We start from the raw sequence: 18,721 nt of genomic DNA on the forward strand, positions 1-18,721 counted from the left end.
CAGGTAAGTGAATGTAAAAAGATTACAATATGCAAGCTTTCGAGGTAACTTCCTGAAGAATGGGCCTGAGTTACCTCGAAGCTTGCATATTGTTATCTTTTTAGTTCGGCAATAAAAGGTGTCATTCCGCTTGACTTCTCACTACATCCATATTGGCTAACACGGTACAACACTAGTCTTATATGTAGAGTATGCACTATTTGGGAAAGGAATGGCAGTTACTGTATAAAATAGGCTTTCATCTTACATTATTATACAGTGAATTATCTGCCCAGAACAAATGCAACAAATACATTATTCAGAGGAAATTAACAAAGTACCAGCAACTGGCATTCAGTCTCCTAGGCTTCACAGGCGCGCACAACTAAAGAGACATGACAAAGACAGCCGGGTGGCCTTCTAGATGGCAGTTGTTTAGGAGGGGGCAACTCGTGGCCAGTTACAACTTAGACACAAGCTACAGCCTGGTCAACCCTGGTGTTTAATGTCGTAAGACACCCAATAACCCTGGTACTGTACATTACTGATGAGATGTCCAAGTGCATCCACAGTATGAGAAAGTGTTTGTGTTCTGAGACCATAAATCACAACCCCAAATCAGAATAAGTTGGGATGGCATGCTTGGTAACGCTTGGTATCCCCAGTGCCAAAAAATCTTTTAAGTGTTGTGAGGAGGAATGGCGACATTACAAAGTGGTGAATGCTTTACTGCCAACATTTTTGATGTCCATCCATCCATCCATTTTCCAACCCGCTGAATCCGAACACAGGGTCACGGGGGTCTGCTGGAGCCAATTCCAGCCAACACAGGGCACAAGGCAGGAACCAATCCTGGGCAGGGTGCCAACCCACTGCAGGACACACACAAACACACCCACACACCAAGCACACACTAGGGCCAATTTTTAGAATCACCAATCCACCTAACCTGCATGTCTTTGGACTGTGGGAGGAAACCAGAGCACCCGGAGGAAACCAACGCAGACACGGGGAGAACATGCAAACTCCACGCAGGGAGGACCCAGGAGGCGAACCCAGGTCCCCAGATCTCCCAACTGCGAGGCAGCAGCGCTACCCACTGCACCACCGTGCCGCCCGGGAATGGATGTATATTAACAAATTTAATGAGGATGACCAGACAAACATGAAATATCTTGGGTTCATTCTGTCAGCAATGAAATAAAAGTCAAAGTATTTTGCATTACCATCCCAACTTTTTTTGTTTTCGGGTTGTAAAAATGAATGAATGGGTTTTTTTTTCAAAATCATAATGTTTAACAGTACAGCCATGTACTTTATTTAAAATCTTTTATAGATGTATTGTTATTCAAAACATTTTTTTTACTTTCTGAAGGTTATATTCTCCATATTAAATAATCAGGGCTGATATAATTGATATGAAGCTTTCAATATATAGTAATGATAACTGGATTATTCATTGTTATTCTTTAAGTATATGTCAGAAAATATAATAATTATGAGTGCTGCTGTGGTCTGATATGTCCAGAATAGAAGGGAATCCAACCAAACCCTAACCACAAAGTAAATTTAATTATTCAATCAGTTTAATTTTATTATAGTAAATGATCAAAATCAAATCCTAAAGTAAACATTCAAAAGTTTTTTTTTTCCAAAAAGTTAAAGATATAAAAAAAGTTTTCACAGTGGACTTTCAGATTTTCCTTATTAAATGTCACAGAGATGGCCAGTAGCGAGGAACTTTGTAGATTTTCCATTTCCCCACCTACATTCAAATGTAACTGAAATTTAAAAGCTTCTAACAAGTATTCTCTCTATATATGATAACAAAACAGATGTCTATACTGTATTGTATTATAAAATAACAAAAAGTAAGATTTAGGCTTTTAATTTGGTGAAATGAACTTATAAATTCTATTTTCTTTCTCCTTCTCGTGGCTCTGGTTTAAATTAATGGGTGATTTTATTTTCACTGAGCAATAATTCCCAAGACTAAATGGAAACCACTAAAGCAAACCAGCAGACTGAAATTTTCCTTTGCTTAGATAACAAAGAAGTACAGGTACAGTGGTGTGAAAAACTATTTGCCCCCTTCCTGATTTCTTATTCTTTTGCATGTTTGTCACACAAAATGTTTCTGATCATCAAACACATTTAACCATTAGTCAAATATAACACAAGTAAACACAAAATGCAGTTTTTAAATGATGGTGTTTATTATTTAGGGAGAAAAAAAATCCAAACCTACATGGCCCTGTGTGAAAAAGTAATTGCCCCCTTGTTAAAAAATAACCTAACTGTGGTGTATCACACCTGAGTTCAATTTCCGTAGCCACCCCCAGGCCTGATTACTGCCACATCTGTTTCAATCAAGAAATCACTTAAATAGGAGCTGCCTGACACAGAGAAGTAGACCAAAAGCACCTCAAAAGCTAGACATCATGCCAAGATCCAAAGAAATTCAGGAACAAATGAGAACAGAAGTAATTGAGATCTATCAGTCTGGTAAAGGTTATAAAGCCATTTCTAAAGCTTTGGGACTCCAGCGAACCACAGTGAGAGCCATTATCCACAAATGGCAAAAACATGGAACAGTGGTGAACCTTCCCAGGAGTGGCCGGCCGACCAAAATTACCCCAAGAGCGCAGAGACGACTCATCCGAGAGGTCACAAAAGACCCCAGGACAACGTCTAAAGAACTGCAGGCCTCACTTGCCTCAATTAAGGTCAGTGTTCACGACTCCACCATAAGAAAGAGACTGGGCAAAAACGGCCTGCATGGCAGATTTCCAAGACGCAAACCACTGTTAAGCAAAAAGAACATTAGGGCTCGTCTCAATTTTGCTAAGAAACATCTCAATGATTGCCAAGACTTTTGGGAAAATACCTTGTGGACTGATGAGACAAAAGTTGAACTTTTTGGAAGGCAAATGTCCCGTTACATCTGGCGTAAAAGGAACACAGCATTTCAGAAAAAGAACATCATACCAACAGTAAAATATGGTGGTGGTAGTGTGATGGTCTGGGGTTGTTTTGCTGCTTCAGGACCTGGAAGGCTTGCTGTGATAGATGGAACCATGAATTCTACTGTCTACCAAAAAATCCTGAAGGAGAATGTCCGGCCATCTATTCGTCAACTCAAGCTGAAGCGATCTTGGGTGCTGCAACAGGACAATGACCCAAAACACACCAGCAAATCCACCTCTGAATGGCTGAAGAAAAACAAAATGAAGACTTTGGAGTGGCCTAGTCAAAGTCCTGACCTGAATCCAATTGAGATGCTATGGCATGACCTTAAAAAGGCGGTTCATGCTAGAAAACCCTCAAATAAAGCTGAATTACAACAATTTTGCAAAGATGAGTGGGCCAAAATTCCTCCAGAGCGCTGTAAAAGACTCATTGCAAGTTATCGCAAATGCTTGATTGCAGTTATTGCTGCTAAGGGTGGCCCAACCAGTTATTAGGTTCAGGGGGCAATTACTTTTTCACACAGGGCCATGTAGGTTTGGATTTTTTTTTCTCCCTAAATAATAAAAACCACCATTTACAAACTGCATTTTGTGTTTACTTGTGTTATATTTGACTAATGGTTAAATGTGTTTGATGATCAGAAACATTTTGTGTGACAAACATGCAAAAGAATAAGAAATCAGGAAGGGGGCAAATAGTTTTTCACACCACTGTATTTTACCATACCAGCCACATTCCTTTGTACCATTCTTATGAGCATTGGTAGGAAGTATTTCATTTACAATGTTTGATCATTATAATCAACAAATCTAAGGAAAATATTTGTGCTTATTGACATCAGTATCTACCTTCTTTGTCAAGAATACAGAAAAGGATACAGACAAAAAAGCAGACATTTTTAAAGAAAATAAATTCTCTGAATTATTGCAGTACTCTGTCTGTCGTATGAAATGAGGTAGGATTAAAGTGAAAACCAGTACAAGGAGGATTAAGAACTCAAGATGCCTCAGAGAATTTGTTCTGCCACTCTGTTACAGTAAGGAACCAAAATTATGTCGCAATGGACGGGGGAACACATTGAAATATAAAAGGAAGTACAGTTGACTTATACTGTAAGTACTGAGAGTGTCACAATCCCATCTGAGAGGATGCTGAAGGCAGTTTACTATTTTTTTACAGCGTAATATATTCTGCTAACTATGGATGGTTGTTTGAAATGCATAATTTGTATTTACTAAAGAGTCCTAGCTCAGTATATATTTACTCTTTAGTTTACATGGTTTTGTGTTGTGGCTCTATTTGCGTATTGTTTTTCCTGCTGTTTTCCAAGTTTTGTTCATGGTGCAATTAATTGCATAGTACAATGACCCTGTATTAGTTGTTTGCATTTGGAGGAACTATTTTGTTTCATGAACTTTAGTTGGTTTAAGAAATAGGATTTTCAGTAATAAAGACCCCAAACCAAGACGAGTGCTCCTTCATTCTTCAGTGCAAATTGGAACCTTAGGTTCTCACATTACTGCCACATGCTGCTGCAAAATACAGTAAGTGATATTTTAAAGCAAGAATTTCCGTGCAATTAAACATCCTACAGTGGATATAGTGCTGGGCGGTATACTGGTTCGTACCAAAAACCGTTTTTTTAATTTTGTTATGATATGGATTTTTCTTATACCGCAACACCGGTTTAAATTGCCTAAACAACGTTCGGAACGTGGCGCTGCAGGAAACTGTTTAAGGAGGACCTTTTTTACTGCTACACCGCTAAACACGTGCAACAGAGTACATGCATTAGTGGAGGTGTTGCGCGATAAAATGGACAGAGAACATTCCGAAACTGAAACTGTAGCAGACAATAAAGTTGAAAATGATGACACAGAAGAACTTTTGCTGGAAAAAGGAGTCACGTCTGTTGTCTGGAGATACTTTGTTTTTAAAAGGTCAGATGTGGACCATTATGTTCAAATGTGCGAATACTGTTTCTATACTACTGGATAATACTGCAAGCCAAGTTATACTTGTTTTATTTTTTTCAATACTGTGTAATGTACCTGGGTACTGTGTAATAGTGTGACGACATGTTGACTTTATTCTCGACATCTCTACTTTATTCTCGCCGTTTGTCGAGATTAAAGTCGACATGTTGACTTTATTCTCGACATTTCTACTTTATTCTCACCGCTTGTCGAGTTTAAAGTCGACATGTTGAATTTATTCTCGACATTTCTACTTTATTCTCGCCGCTTGTCGAGATTAAAGTCGACATGTTGACTTTATTCTCGTAATTTATTAAAGTAGAGCATCGTAAACTAAACTTCATCTTAAAATGAATATTTAATTTACTAGATTTTCTCAAACCCCGTCATAAGTTATGTAGCACATTAAATGCTTTGTGTTAAGTGTTCCCGGAGCCATGTTAATCGCTATGTGCTTATTAAACTGACTTCCTCTTGCACAAAGAGGAGGTGCAGGCAGCACACAGAATACATTAATTTCATGATATTCCTGCTTCCTGAACATTTAGAATGCTAAGATAAATACTTGATATAATTTTCATGATGAAATTCATTAAAGCATGTATTAATCATGTGGGAGCACGGTGGCGTGGAGGTTGCACTGCTGCCTCGCAGCAATGGGGTCCCAGTTGCTCCTTGCTTTGAATTTGCATGTTTTTCAGGTAGGTTTACTCGGCGTGCTTCAGTTTCCTTTCAAAGTCATGTAGGATGTGGGGTTTTGTTACTGTATGCTATATTAACCCTGCTAGTGTATGTATTGCTGGTATTCACCCTGCAATGTGCTGGCTCCACGTTCAGGATTTGCTCCTGCCTCGCACACAGTGGTTACTGGGATGGGCGCAACCCTAAATGGATGGCATAATTAAACTTGTATAACAAAGATTTTTTTAAAGTTCTGAACACTCCGTGGTCTAAGTTTATAACTACGTTTAATTTCACAAAGACGTTTATCATGTGGTGATTGGTTAGGTGGAGAAAGAAAAAGGAAAGATAGGAACTGCGGGTTTGGTACATCAGACAGAGACAGCACGCATGCAATAAAGAAGAACATGCATTGAATTCTGTGTTTGTGTCTCCGACCACCAGATCACAAACCCAACATTTACATAATATTTAAGTTACACCTGTGTGATACCCATTCATACATGCCAGTTTTTTGGAGCCTCGTCACATCTGCCATAAAGTTCTGTACACTGAACGTACACCTGGGGACCCCTTACTGCGAGGGAGCAGCACTACCGTGCATGTTTAATGCCTGCTTTAATGCATTTCTTCATGAAAATTTATCTTAGCATTCTACATTTTCAGAGAGCAGGAATATCATGAAGTGAATGGATTCTGTGCGGTGATCGCTGCCAGTGCTGCCTCTTAGTGTAGAGGAAGTCAGTTTAAGAAGCGCGTACAGTGATTAACAACTGGGTCGGGGAACACTTAACACAAAGCATTTAATGTGCTACATTAACTTATGATGGGATTTGAGAAAATCTAGTAAATTAAACATTGATTTTAGGATGAAGTTTAGTTTACGACATTCTACTTTAATGACAAAATAAACTATGAGAATAAAGTGGAAATGTCGACTTTAATCTCGACATATAGTTTTTTTTTTCTTCACTGTGGCCCTAATATGCTTCCGTAGAGCTATATCACAAATAGCATTATAAATGCAACTTGCAGTTTTAATATTTATGTATATAGCTTAGCTTGAAGCAAGGTCCATATTAATGCAGTTTGCCTTAATGATGGTTCAGTTGGTAAAGATGTCATCACCAAGTTGCACTTGTTTTATTTTATTTTAATTTGGTGAATACTGTGTAATGCACCTGGGCTTTGAAGTCTTGGAAGTAATAGTATTATTACTGGAAGTTGCACTATTATTTATTGTATTGTTGTTATTTATTAGTTCAAATATTACGCAGTTTAATGATGGTAAAGTTGTTTAACTTTAACCTGTCAGTGGATAGAGATTGTTAACATTAACAAAGTGTAGTTGGTTTACAAAAAATATTTACAATTTATTCCTTTTCTAAGACATGTTCAGTGCAATACAACTTTTGACAAGGACCTCTGGATATTTTACTAAGTCTAAATGCCTCTTTGGATGGTTGAAAATATATTGTCAAAATTTTAGTTTAAGTTGTTTGCAAAATTTGTTCAATAAAAAGGCTCTATATTTTGACTTCATCTGTCATGCAATGTGATTCCTTCTCTTCATTAGTGCCACCCCCTTGAAAACTATCCTTGAAAACTATCACTTTATGGGGCCATGCAAACTTGTATTAATACTTGTGTGCACATTAAAATGTTTTTTTGTACAATGTACAATTCTCATGACAGTGAAATAGGTTATTCGTAGCAAGTAATTTCAGTGGAAAATGTGGTTAACATCCACTCATGCATGGGGAAAAAAATACCGTCCAATACCGTGAAATCAGTATAAAAAAAATACCGTGATATAGAATTTTGATCATACTGCCCAGCACTAAGTAGATATATCAATTTATCAAAGAGAAAATGAAGAAAGACATTGGATTATATGTAAAAATCTTTACTTTATTCATAAAGATGTCAGTACAGTAATCCCTCCTCCATCGCGGGGGTTGCGTTCCAGAGCCACCCGCGAAATAGGAAAATCCGCGAAGTAGAAACCATATGTTTATATGGTTATTTTTATATTGTCATGCTTGGGTCACAGATTTGCGCAGAAACACAGGAGGTTGTAGAGAGACAGGAACGTTATTCAAACACTGCAAACAAACATTTGTCTCTTTTTCAAAAGTTTAAACTGTGCTCCATGACAAGACAGAGATGACAGTTCTGTCTCACAATTAAAAGAATGCAAACATATCTTCCTTTTCAAAGGAGTGCAAAGCAAGCAGTCAAAAAAAAAATCAATACGGCTTTTTGGCTTTTAAGTATGCGAAGCACCGCCGGTACAAAGCTGTTGAAGGCGGCAGCTCACACCCCCTCTGTCAGGAGCAGGAAGAGAGAGAGAGAGAGAGAGAGATAGCGAGAGACAGATAAAAAAATCAATACGTGCCCTTTGAGCTTTTAAGTATGCGAAGCTCCGTGCAGCCTGTCCTTCAGGAAGCAGCTGCACACAGCCCCCCTGCTCACACCCCCCTACGTCAGCGCAAGAGAGAGAGAGAGAGAGAGAGAGAGAGAAAGTAAGCTGGATAGCTTCTCAGCCATCTGCCAATAGCGTCCCTTGTATGAAATCAACTGGGCAAACCAACTGAGGAAGCATGTACCAGAAATTAAAAGACCTATTGTCCGCAGAAACCCGCGAAGCAGCGAAAAATCCGCGATATATATTTAAATATGCTTACATATAAAATCCGCGATGGAGTGAAGCCGCGAAAGGCGAAGCGCGATATAGCGAGGGATCACTGTATATTATAAAACCATTGTATGAGCAAAGATGCTCTGTGACTTACAGTATTCATCTTGTTTATAACAATCTGCTTGCCTTTGATTATATGCATGTCTCAAGCCAGTAGTTTGTCTCAGTGGCTAAATTCTACAAAGGCACCTGGGTTTCCAAATTGGCTCTGGAGTAAGTCTGTGAGTGCTGGCGTTATTACAATCAATTTATTAATAAAGGACTTTTTCCTATCAGTAATTGAATCTCGTGGTTAGCCTTGATAGATTCTGGCCCACCATAATTCTAAATAGTATTAGGCAAGTTTGAGAATGTTCTGTTATTCTCAGACCTGCAAAATCTAGTTCAGGGTCATGGGGATGTGATTTCTGTCCTGGCAGCATCAAACACAGTGTAAAAACCAACCCTGGATGAAATAACAGTCCTTTACAATAAATTCAACATTTTCTTTCTTTTATTTTGAAATTTGTTGTTTGCCCCAAAACACTGTGGTAAAAATGAAGCAGTAGACAAGAAAAAGGTTTGGGGATGGCCACCCCTTTATACTGAAAAATCAACAAAATAAAGAAGCACATCTTTACAGATTGGAGTTCACAAATGAACTAAAGGAAGGAAGGAAGAGATGGAGTTAGGAGAGCCGGAACAGGAACTGATGTGATGGGAAGGTGAATTCTGGGTACCTAAAATTATGTCATCAGGGTTGGTCGGAAATGATGTTAGTAGGTGTTTCGGAAGTGATGTCAATGAGAGACAAGGCCTTTGGCAGAACTGCAGGAAAACAAGAGGAGAGAGGATCAGTTGCAAGCATCAACCCTCTGTCTGGCTGATAAATAACACTATTTGAGCCTGTAAACTGTTCTCCATGCGCACGTGTGTGATAACACCTAATCAGAGATTTTCAGTTCTATGGATTTTCTAAGGAAATATTTGTTTGCTATCCAAAAGGTGACCCTACAGAGACCTTAGGAAGAAGATGGCATGGCTTTATAGAAATGATTTTGATTTTGTCAAATTTGGAAAGTTTAACAATAGCAGATGGTCTGCATGGGGACAGGAGACTCTGTTGAAAATATGGAGAATGTTACCAGCCATTCAGATTCAAGTGGCAACAAGTGATGACAGTAGCCTAAAGCATATCTGCACAGAGCATTTTCGTTGTTTTCTAGCCAACATGCTTGATATTGGGAATATTTTATAGTTCACCTCCCTCAGGTTCCAGCAAGAGAATCTGACTATTGGTGAATGCAAAGATGAGTTTATGGTTGCTATTGGACAGCTGACACTGCTGATGGACAGTGAGGGTAACTACAGGAAGAAGACTGTGTCACATGCTGATGCTGACAGGGGCAAGACTGATGTGTTGAGAGCTCTAATTCATTAGTTTGAAAGCAGATATGAATCCCTCAAATCATGTGATCACTTTTTGATTTTTGATCCTACAACTTGGCCTCTTGAAATGAAAGACCTCCACAGTTTTGGCAACACAATACTTAGTAACATCCTTGAGACATATGAGGCCAGCATGTCTGTTGACAGAGTCTCCACTTTAAGAGAGTGGATGCGTTTAAAGCAAGCAGGAAAACTTTTGACAGCCTCCTCTGTGCATGACCTGGTGAATGTAGTGAAGACAAGCAATCCAGGCAGTTGCTCCAACATTCAGAAAGTCCTTCTGTTGTCCCTTACACTGCCCTTGAGCAGTGTTGCATGTGAGAGGAGATTTTCATTTCTGAATATAATAAAAAAAACAAGTACAGATCCTACCTGACAGACTCTCACCTCTCATCTCGAATACACATCCTGTTGTCTAAGTTCACAACAGAGACCTTTGACCCAAAGCCAGGTGTTGACTTGTGGATGCAAACAGCTAATTGCTGGCTGAACCAGGGAGAAAGGAGTAGGCCTAGTACATCTGCGTCTTCTACTGTTATTGAAATAGAGGAAGACAGTCAGGAGGGAAGTGATGATGATGATGACATAAGATAACTTTCAGTGCTTTTAAATAGCAGTAACTGTTGTCAGTGCTTAAAAAGTTGTCATTTCATTTGGTTTTCAATGTTTGAAAAGCAGTCATTTCATTAGAAAGCTACATACTACGGGGCTTTAAAGAACAGATGTTTTGTTGTACTGGTTTTATTCATTCTCAGTTGAAATTAAAGTACATGTGATGTCAGGTTATCCATGTATCCCTCTATTGTGTTCATCCTGTGAGGTGGGTCATGGAAAAAATGTATTTTAAAAAAATGAGGACCAACCAACAACTCCAGGTTCTCCCCTGAGAACAAGACCAAATATGTTATGTGCACCCCTGGTTATATACTATTTGAAATTGGAAAAAATCTAATTCTCACTTAGAGGATCTGTACAATAGTTTTTCCAAAAATGGCAGGATCTTATAAATAACATTTTAGAATAAGCATTTAAATTGAGGAAGTGGATTCTCTCCCCTCTTTTTCTATTCTATCTATCTATTTTTATTTATTTATTTACATATTTTTACTATTATTAAAGTGCTACTCTGACCTAGCTCTCTTTCTGATAGGTGGGGGTTTCAAACCAGTTTTGTTAAACTTGACTTGCAGATATGGAATGTTTTTTGATTTTAATAAAATAAAATATATAACAAAATTAAGAAATATTTGTTTGCTTTATTTGTAATAATGTATTTTTTGCCAAAATTGCTTATTATTTTTTTTAACTCTATGTAAAAGTAGACTTAAAACAGCGACACTGTGCTCAGAACTCAGGGATAAATGGATGTTAATTATACAGCTTCATTTTATGATTTGTATCTTAACTGGTTGCTGTTTAAAAAAAAAAAACAAACAAACTTGAAAAAATAAACCAAGATATACAAATGTAAGTGAAGTTTAAGGCCAACACAACAATAACTTCTATTATAGTCAGATTCCCTTAGTGAATAAGAAAGTGGAGAAGGAAGTGATTTACAAAAGATTAATAGAGGGATAGAGAGAGTGGGGAAAATAAAGTCCACAAACAAAAGGAGTAACATGAGAAGTAACAGGCAAGAAAGAAATGATGTCAGTGGCAGGACCTACTCAAGTGTTTGTTCACTGTCAGCAAAACATGTATTTGCTTATGAGTTCTGCTAAAGAATAATGTGAGTAAACATCCTCAGATGCCCAATTTCCGATTAGTATAGATGTGCTATTCAAGAAAATACTGTGATTATCACATACTAGCCAACCCGCGGTATAGCATACGCCGCATAATTATTTATTGGTGGGTGAACACTTCCTGAAGACACAGTTGTCCAAATGGGGTGGGTTTGAGGATACGACTGTGAGTGAGTGAAAAGATGGAACTCTGGAGAGAGCAACATACAATTGTCCGTGACTGAAAGCTGGTTTTGGCAGATACAGGCATATCTTTTTGAAAGTTTGGCCCTGTGCCTTATTATTATTATACAGAATTACTAGATGCTATAAAGTTACTTCAAGGCGGGAATTCAGCAGGCCCTGATGGCTACCCTATAGAATTTCATAAGAAATTCTCCACTCAGCTAGCTCCCCTCTTATTGGCAACATTTACAGAAGCTAGAGACAATCAAATTCTACCTCAAACTTTTTGTCAAGCATTAATCACCGTCTTTCCTAAACAAAATAAGGACTTGTTACAATGTGCATCATACAGACCAATTTCACTCCTGAATAATGATCTTAAGATACTCTCAAAAATCATAGCTAGAAAGATGGAGAAAGTGCTGCCTTTGGTAATATCACAGGATCAAACTGGATTTATTAAAGGCCGACACTTATCTTCCAATTTTCGATGCCTGTTTAATGTAATATATTCACCAGCAAAGTCAAACACCCTAGAGATATTATTATCATTGGATGCAGAAAAAGCATTTGATATGATTGAATGGAACTACCTTTTCACTACATTGGAGAAATTTGGGTTTGGCCCGAATATTTGTGCATGGCTCAAACTACTGTATACCAGTCCATAAGCCTCAGTCTGTATTAACAACATTTGTTCAGACTACTTTAAACTAGAATGTGGCACTAGACAAGATGCCCTTTGTCAACACTGCTGTTTGCAATCGCCATTGAACCACTGGCGGTCCACTGTCGAAATTCTTATCAGATAAAGAGGATTATCCAAGGAGGACTGGAACAGAAAATTTCTCTATATGCAGATGATATGGTCTTACAGTATATATATCAGACCCAGAAAACACTGTGCCTGCAGTTTTAACAGCACTTTCAGATTTTCAAAAGATTTCTGGTCTCAGAATTAATTTGAATAAAAGTATACTCTTTCCAGTGAATTCACAAGCATATAATATCAGATTGGACACCCAACGTTTTACCATAGCAGATCAGTTTAAATACCATGGGGTAAATATCACAAGTAAACATAAAGCTCTTTATCAACAAAATTTCGCCGTCTGTATGGAAAAAATGAAGCAAGACTTGCATAGATGGTCAACCCTTCATCTCACTCTAGCCGGAAGAATTAACGTTGTTAAGATGAATATCCTTCCTAAGCTTCTTTTTTTATTTCAAAACATCCCAATATATATCAATAAATCATTTTTTAAGCAATTCGATTCAACCAAAACCTCATTTATTTGGAACTCAAAACATTCACGTATCCGAAGAGCGACCCTACAAAGACCTCAGGCAGAGGGTGGCATGGCTCTACCTAATTTTCAGTTTTATTACTGGGCAGCAAACATGCAAGCTATAAAAACCTGGACACAAATAAATGAACATACACAGGCCTGGTCCACAATAGAAATAAAATCCTGCAGCACTTCTTTATATTCTCTGCTCTGCGCTCCAATAAATGCAAGTTAGCGCAAATATACTAATAACCCAGTTGTGCTTCACTCACTCAGAACATGGAACCAAATTAGAAAGCAATTTAAGATGGAAAATCTTCTATCTATGGCACCTCTGCAAGAGAACCACCTCTTTCAACCCTCGCAAACATATCCAGTTTTTAATATCTTGAAAAGATTTGGGATTAAATTGCTCAGAGATCTTTATATAGACAACATCTTTGCATCCTTCGAACAATTACATTCCAAATATTACCTTCCAGCTACACATTTCTTGCACTATCTTCAAATTAGAAACTTTGTCAAACAGAACCTGCCCGATTTTCCTCATCTCGTACCCTTCACCATGGTAGAAAAAATACTGCTTAACCTCGAGGACTTAGACACCATTTCTGCAATTTATAAAATTTTATTAGAGTCCCTTCCTTTTAAAGATCCAAGATCTCTTAATTAATATATCGGAAAAGGAGTGGAAGGTAGCGATGCATAGAATTATTCAACTCAAAATTATATATCGAGGTCATCTGTCTCGCTTAAAACTGTCCAAAATGTTTCCAGGGCAAGATCCAACCTGCGAATGCTGCAACCAAGCTCCTGCCTCACTGGGTCACATGTTTTGGGCATGCACCAAATTAACATCATTTTGGACCAAAATTTTAAGTGCCTTTCAGACAGCCTTGGTGTCACAATCCCTCCTAACCCACTAATAGCTGTGTTTGGTGTTCTTCCAGATGGATTTGAAATAGATAAGGACAAGCAAACTGTGATTGCATTCACTACACTTTTGGCACGCAGACTGATTTTGTTAAATTGGAAGAATCCTAACTCTCCTCTAATAAGTCAGTGGGAAACCGATGTTTTATATTATTTGAAATTGGAAAAAATAAAATTCTCAGTTCGGGGATTTGTGCAGAATTTTTTCAAAACCTGGCAGGATTTAATCAATAATATTTTAGAATAAGAAGAATTTTCTTTTCCTTCTCCATTTATCTTTTTTTGCCCTATTAAACTCAATAATTTAGGCATGTTTACAAGCCTTAAGTATTACTCCTTTGGCCATGCTCTCCTTCTCAGGGGTGGGGTTTGATTTGCTTTCAATCCTATTTTTTGTAAAAATTGATCTGTATGTATGGAATGATTACAATAAAATTAATAAAATAAAAAAAAGAAAAAGAAAGTTTGGCCCTGAGCCTTATTAATTGTCATTGCAAAGGCTAATCTAACAGGAAATTGTCTGCGTGTAAAAGTAAAAGGCAAATTTGAATCTGATGGGGTCAGGGAAATCCGGGGAATGAGGACAGTTTGTGAGGTAGCAGCTGCGATAGTTTTACACTCCAGTACATTGCGGTGAATGCTGGTAACAGTCAGGCGGGCAGGCAAGCCAACAAAAACACTATGCTCTTAGTATGGTATGAATCAGGTTTTTGTAGACAAAGGTTTTCCCTGTTCCTGCAGGACCATCTAAGAAGAAGCATGTTTGTCGCGGATGGGAATCGCTGTATGCAGCATGTAAAACAGTTTGCGAGGATGGACGCGGTCGTGCGTATCCCATGACGCGGGAGGAGAGTTAGAGTTGGCGGGTGGGGCTCTGTTGTGCGTATCCCATGGTCTTAGAGTTGGTGGGCGGGCCTCTGTGAGTTGGCAGGCGTGGCTCTGTCATGCGTATCCCATGGTCTCTGTCTTGCGTGCCATGGTCGGCAGCTTAGTGAATTATATATATAGATAATTTTCTAACCATAAAATGAAAAACAGTAAAATCATGCACTACTGAATATAACCTACAGTATATCTGTGCTTCAACACTCAAAAACAGCTATTAAAATTAAATCTTCTTGTCACAAGACAGTATTAGAGTTAATTCACAATCCATGAACCACTTTACTGTTAGAATGCCAGCATTTCAGTCTCGTTAACTGTGACTTAAGGCATTTTATTTCATAGCCTGTATTACATAGCCATTTCTAAGAGAACACGTTAATAGAAACACAAATGAAGAACTGTTTTTTCTGTGTATAAAAATACAACTAAAGACCCCCTCAAGCTACACAGTTTTCCTATTTTCAATCTCAGACTTCATTTACCCATGTGGAAGTGTTCTCTGTCTGTATTGCCTTTCTCAAGGTGTCTTTTATTTATTTTCTCTAAAATCTTCTTTTTTTTTGGGAGGTGGGGGGGGGGGGAGTTTTTTCTTGTGTTCTCAGAGAGTCAAGGCCTTGCTGTCAAAAAACAGGGCCTGTTCAAGCCCATTGAGGCATTCCTTGTGTGACTTTGGGCTATACAAGAAATCCATTGTTGTTGTTATTTACATTCAGTAATTTACATAATCTTTACTGTCCGGGGCAGTCACGGTGCGTTATCATAAGTGTCAAGTTAGAGCAGTGTGCAGCTCGCCACAACGAAGTTAAAAAGGTTAGACTTTGTCTTAAGTGATAAGGTTGCATTTGTGCATGATACAAAAGCTAATAACCAATGAGCGCTCAACTGAAAGTACAATGTAACCATAAGAAATAAAGAACATAGACATTTTGAACCTCGCAAACAGAAAAGAGACACGTCTGTCTGATTTCTTGTATTTGGTGTACCACGACAGAATGGCATAGATTGTGGTTGAACTTGTCAAACCTGTTATGCTTTCTCAGCCACCAGCACAGTCAGGTGACATGTTTAATTAGCTGTCACAGTGCAGTGAGTGTGTAACACTTTGAGAATTTGAAATTGTACTGAGAATTTTGTCATCGAGTCATGTAATTTGTCATTCTCAGTGACTTCTAGCCTTGTAGTCTGACATCCTCAAGAAAATGAATTCAGCAACTAAAGTCATTGAGTTTGACACCCACTCTTACTAGTTGTGCAATGTGCTGGTGGCTGAAGTCTTTAACAGTTCTGAGCCTTTGGTAAGAAAATGCGTTCAGATATCCAGATATTAGCAGTAAAGTGTAAAATACTATGTGTAATCGTCAATTTTCGTGAACTAATTCTTATTGTTAGCTTGCTTCTATCAAGATTTGTGTTTAGTTATAAGACGTAAAAGATTGAACTGACTGGAATTCAGAGGGTTTTGCTTGTTTGTTTGTTTTTTTTTTAAACATCATATAGCAAAGAGGACAGGTAAAAAAGCAGATGGGTAACTAAACTGATTTAGTTAGTGTTTATTTAGTAATATAAGCTTTAACATTTTCTTTTCAGATTTTACTTAGCACTGTGGTAGTCAGTAATTTAAAGATGTTATGTCCATTTTAATTTCTACACTGATAATGCTTTACTGAGAGTATCTCAGATATTTACCATATTTTTCGCACCATAAGACGCACTTTTTTTCCCCAAAAGAAGGTTGGAAATGTCTGTGCATCTTATGGAGCGAATATTGCGTCACAGACCATGATGTGTATTACCTGACAAAGTCGACATCCAGGGGTAGAGGGTGACAAAACTCACTGTTATGTTACAGGCATCCCCTCTGTGCTTGAAGGAATGTTAGACTCATTGACTCGGCATCTAATCCTTGCGTGTGCGTGAGTTGCGAAATGTAAACAAAGGCAGGATGGCATCGACATCTCACGAGGGAGCGAAGTGAGTGCAGAAAACAAAATACTCAGCAGACGATGTTTTGTGCATTATCACTGAGTCGGACTGTGATTTTTCAGAATCTGATTTTGTTGAGAGTGATCAGGAGATCGAACAAGAGAGTGAGGAACTGGCATCAGCTGATCGGGACACCAGCCAATGCCGCCCCAGCTGAGCACATTCGTGAAGCCATGCACCTATGGCAAGGTTCGTGTGGGAGGAATACCTAGACATTGATCCGTGGGAGCCATACTGGCTACCGGACTTCACAAGACAGTATGGCTTGCTGTTGGACTCGACAGATTACCAGCCGCTGGACTACTTCAGGCTGTTCTTTCCTGAATCTGCCTTTCAGCTACTGTCAGACGAGACAAACAGGTATGCAGAGCAATTTTTTGAATCGAGGGCTGTGCTTACACCGCTTTTTCATTTTTCAAACTGGAAACCCACAACAAAACACGAGATGAAGGGCTTTGTGGCATTACAGATATAGATGGGACTAGACTGGCGATTATAACTTCAGGGAGCATTGGTCCAAACGTGCTTTGTCCCCTGGTGGCTTTGGACAGGTTATGCCGCGTGATGATAGGTACATGCTCCTGCAAAGTGATTGTGAGCAACTGAGCTTCATAAATTCTGACACTAGCGATGAGGAGTTCTTGGGGTTTCCATAAAACTAGAAGAGTGCTTGAACCTTAAAGTCTCTCCTTATTTGTTAATGACAGTGATGATGTTTCTTAATACCGCTGTTGAATTTACATGGTTGAAATATTATTCTGCTATATTTTATTAAACATATTAGTACACCATTTGGTTCAGAATATTTTTTTTCTTGTTTTCCTCCTCTAAACCTAGGGGCGTCTAATGGTCAGGTGCGTCTTATGGAGCAAAAAATACGGTAAATGACACTTTATTACTATTATTTACCTTGTGCCCTTATCCAAGATGACTTACAACACATGAGATACAATTGGTTACGTTTCTTAGTTTCTCCATGCAGGTGAACTTAGTAGTTCAGGCAGAGTGTTACTAGCAGAATTTCAACCCACAATCTCCGGGTTTGAGGTATCCTTAACCATTATGCCACTCTACTCACTAAAAATCAAACACCACTTATTATTAACTGGCTGACACTTTTATCAAAGGCAACTTATATTTGAGATACAATTGGCCCTGTGTCTGTGACATGGCACCAAAATGGGAAGAATCTGCAGCAAGGCTCTGATGCTTCTTGACTGCTAAGATTTGTGCAGCTTTGCTTCCACCTTAAAGTTAATTTCATAAAAGTGACTTAAAGAAGAGATACCAGTCAGATAGGCATCCATTCATTTTGTCTATTTTAATTTGCAACTCTGATACTACAAACATGCCAGAATTTAGGGAACTCACCATGTCTGAAATTTAAATCCAAATGAAAAGGTCTTATCACCCCAGCCAAATACTAAACCTGATGCATAATTTCTTCCTTTATTTTGATTTCTAAGTATCCCTTGTTGACTCACAACTCACTTTAACTTAGTAAGAAGTCATCAGGGTGCCTGAGTTCAAGGTACTACTTTAGCATCATTTAAAAATATGATAGTAGCAGTTCACCCAACAGTATATTTTCTTTGCCACATTTTCCACTTCAGGTTGCAGGAAGACAAAGCCGTACCAGCATAGTGAGAACAAGACAGGCACCAACCAGTTGTGGAACACAAGTCAAGTCCAGAGCACGTGCCAATTCTGACGTGAGGCTATGTTCTTTGATTGTAAAGATATTAATTGACTGATTGATTGATTGCATTTATTGTCCATCCACTCATCTACTGTATTTCTGAATACACTTATATTTTTTTTCAGTTTGCAACAATGAACAGCAGAGAGCACACATTGAACACATTGAAACAATGGTATAGTTATATAGTTAATTTGTATATGACATACCCAATTGCAATGTTATACTAATATCTGGCCAGTTATTAAGAAAATTCTAAGGATATTGGAGCTAGTCCAGCAGCTTAA

The 18,721-nt window shown here is 38.3% G+C and overlaps 1 protein-coding gene across 2 annotated transcripts in view; it reads right to left on the reverse strand.

The window, feature by feature from the left end:
* Positions 1–18,721, reverse strand: part of LOC114650606 (P2Y purinoceptor 2-like) — a 244,288-nt gene that overhangs the window by 146,952 nt on the left and 78,615 nt on the right. The window lies entirely within an intron of this gene.

The sequence above is a fragment of the Erpetoichthys calabaricus genome, chromosome 4, assembly GCF_900747795.2.
Source record: "Erpetoichthys calabaricus chromosome 4, fErpCal1.3, whole genome shotgun sequence".
NCBI lineage: Eukaryota > Metazoa > Chordata > Cladistia > Polypteriformes > Polypteridae > Erpetoichthys > Erpetoichthys calabaricus.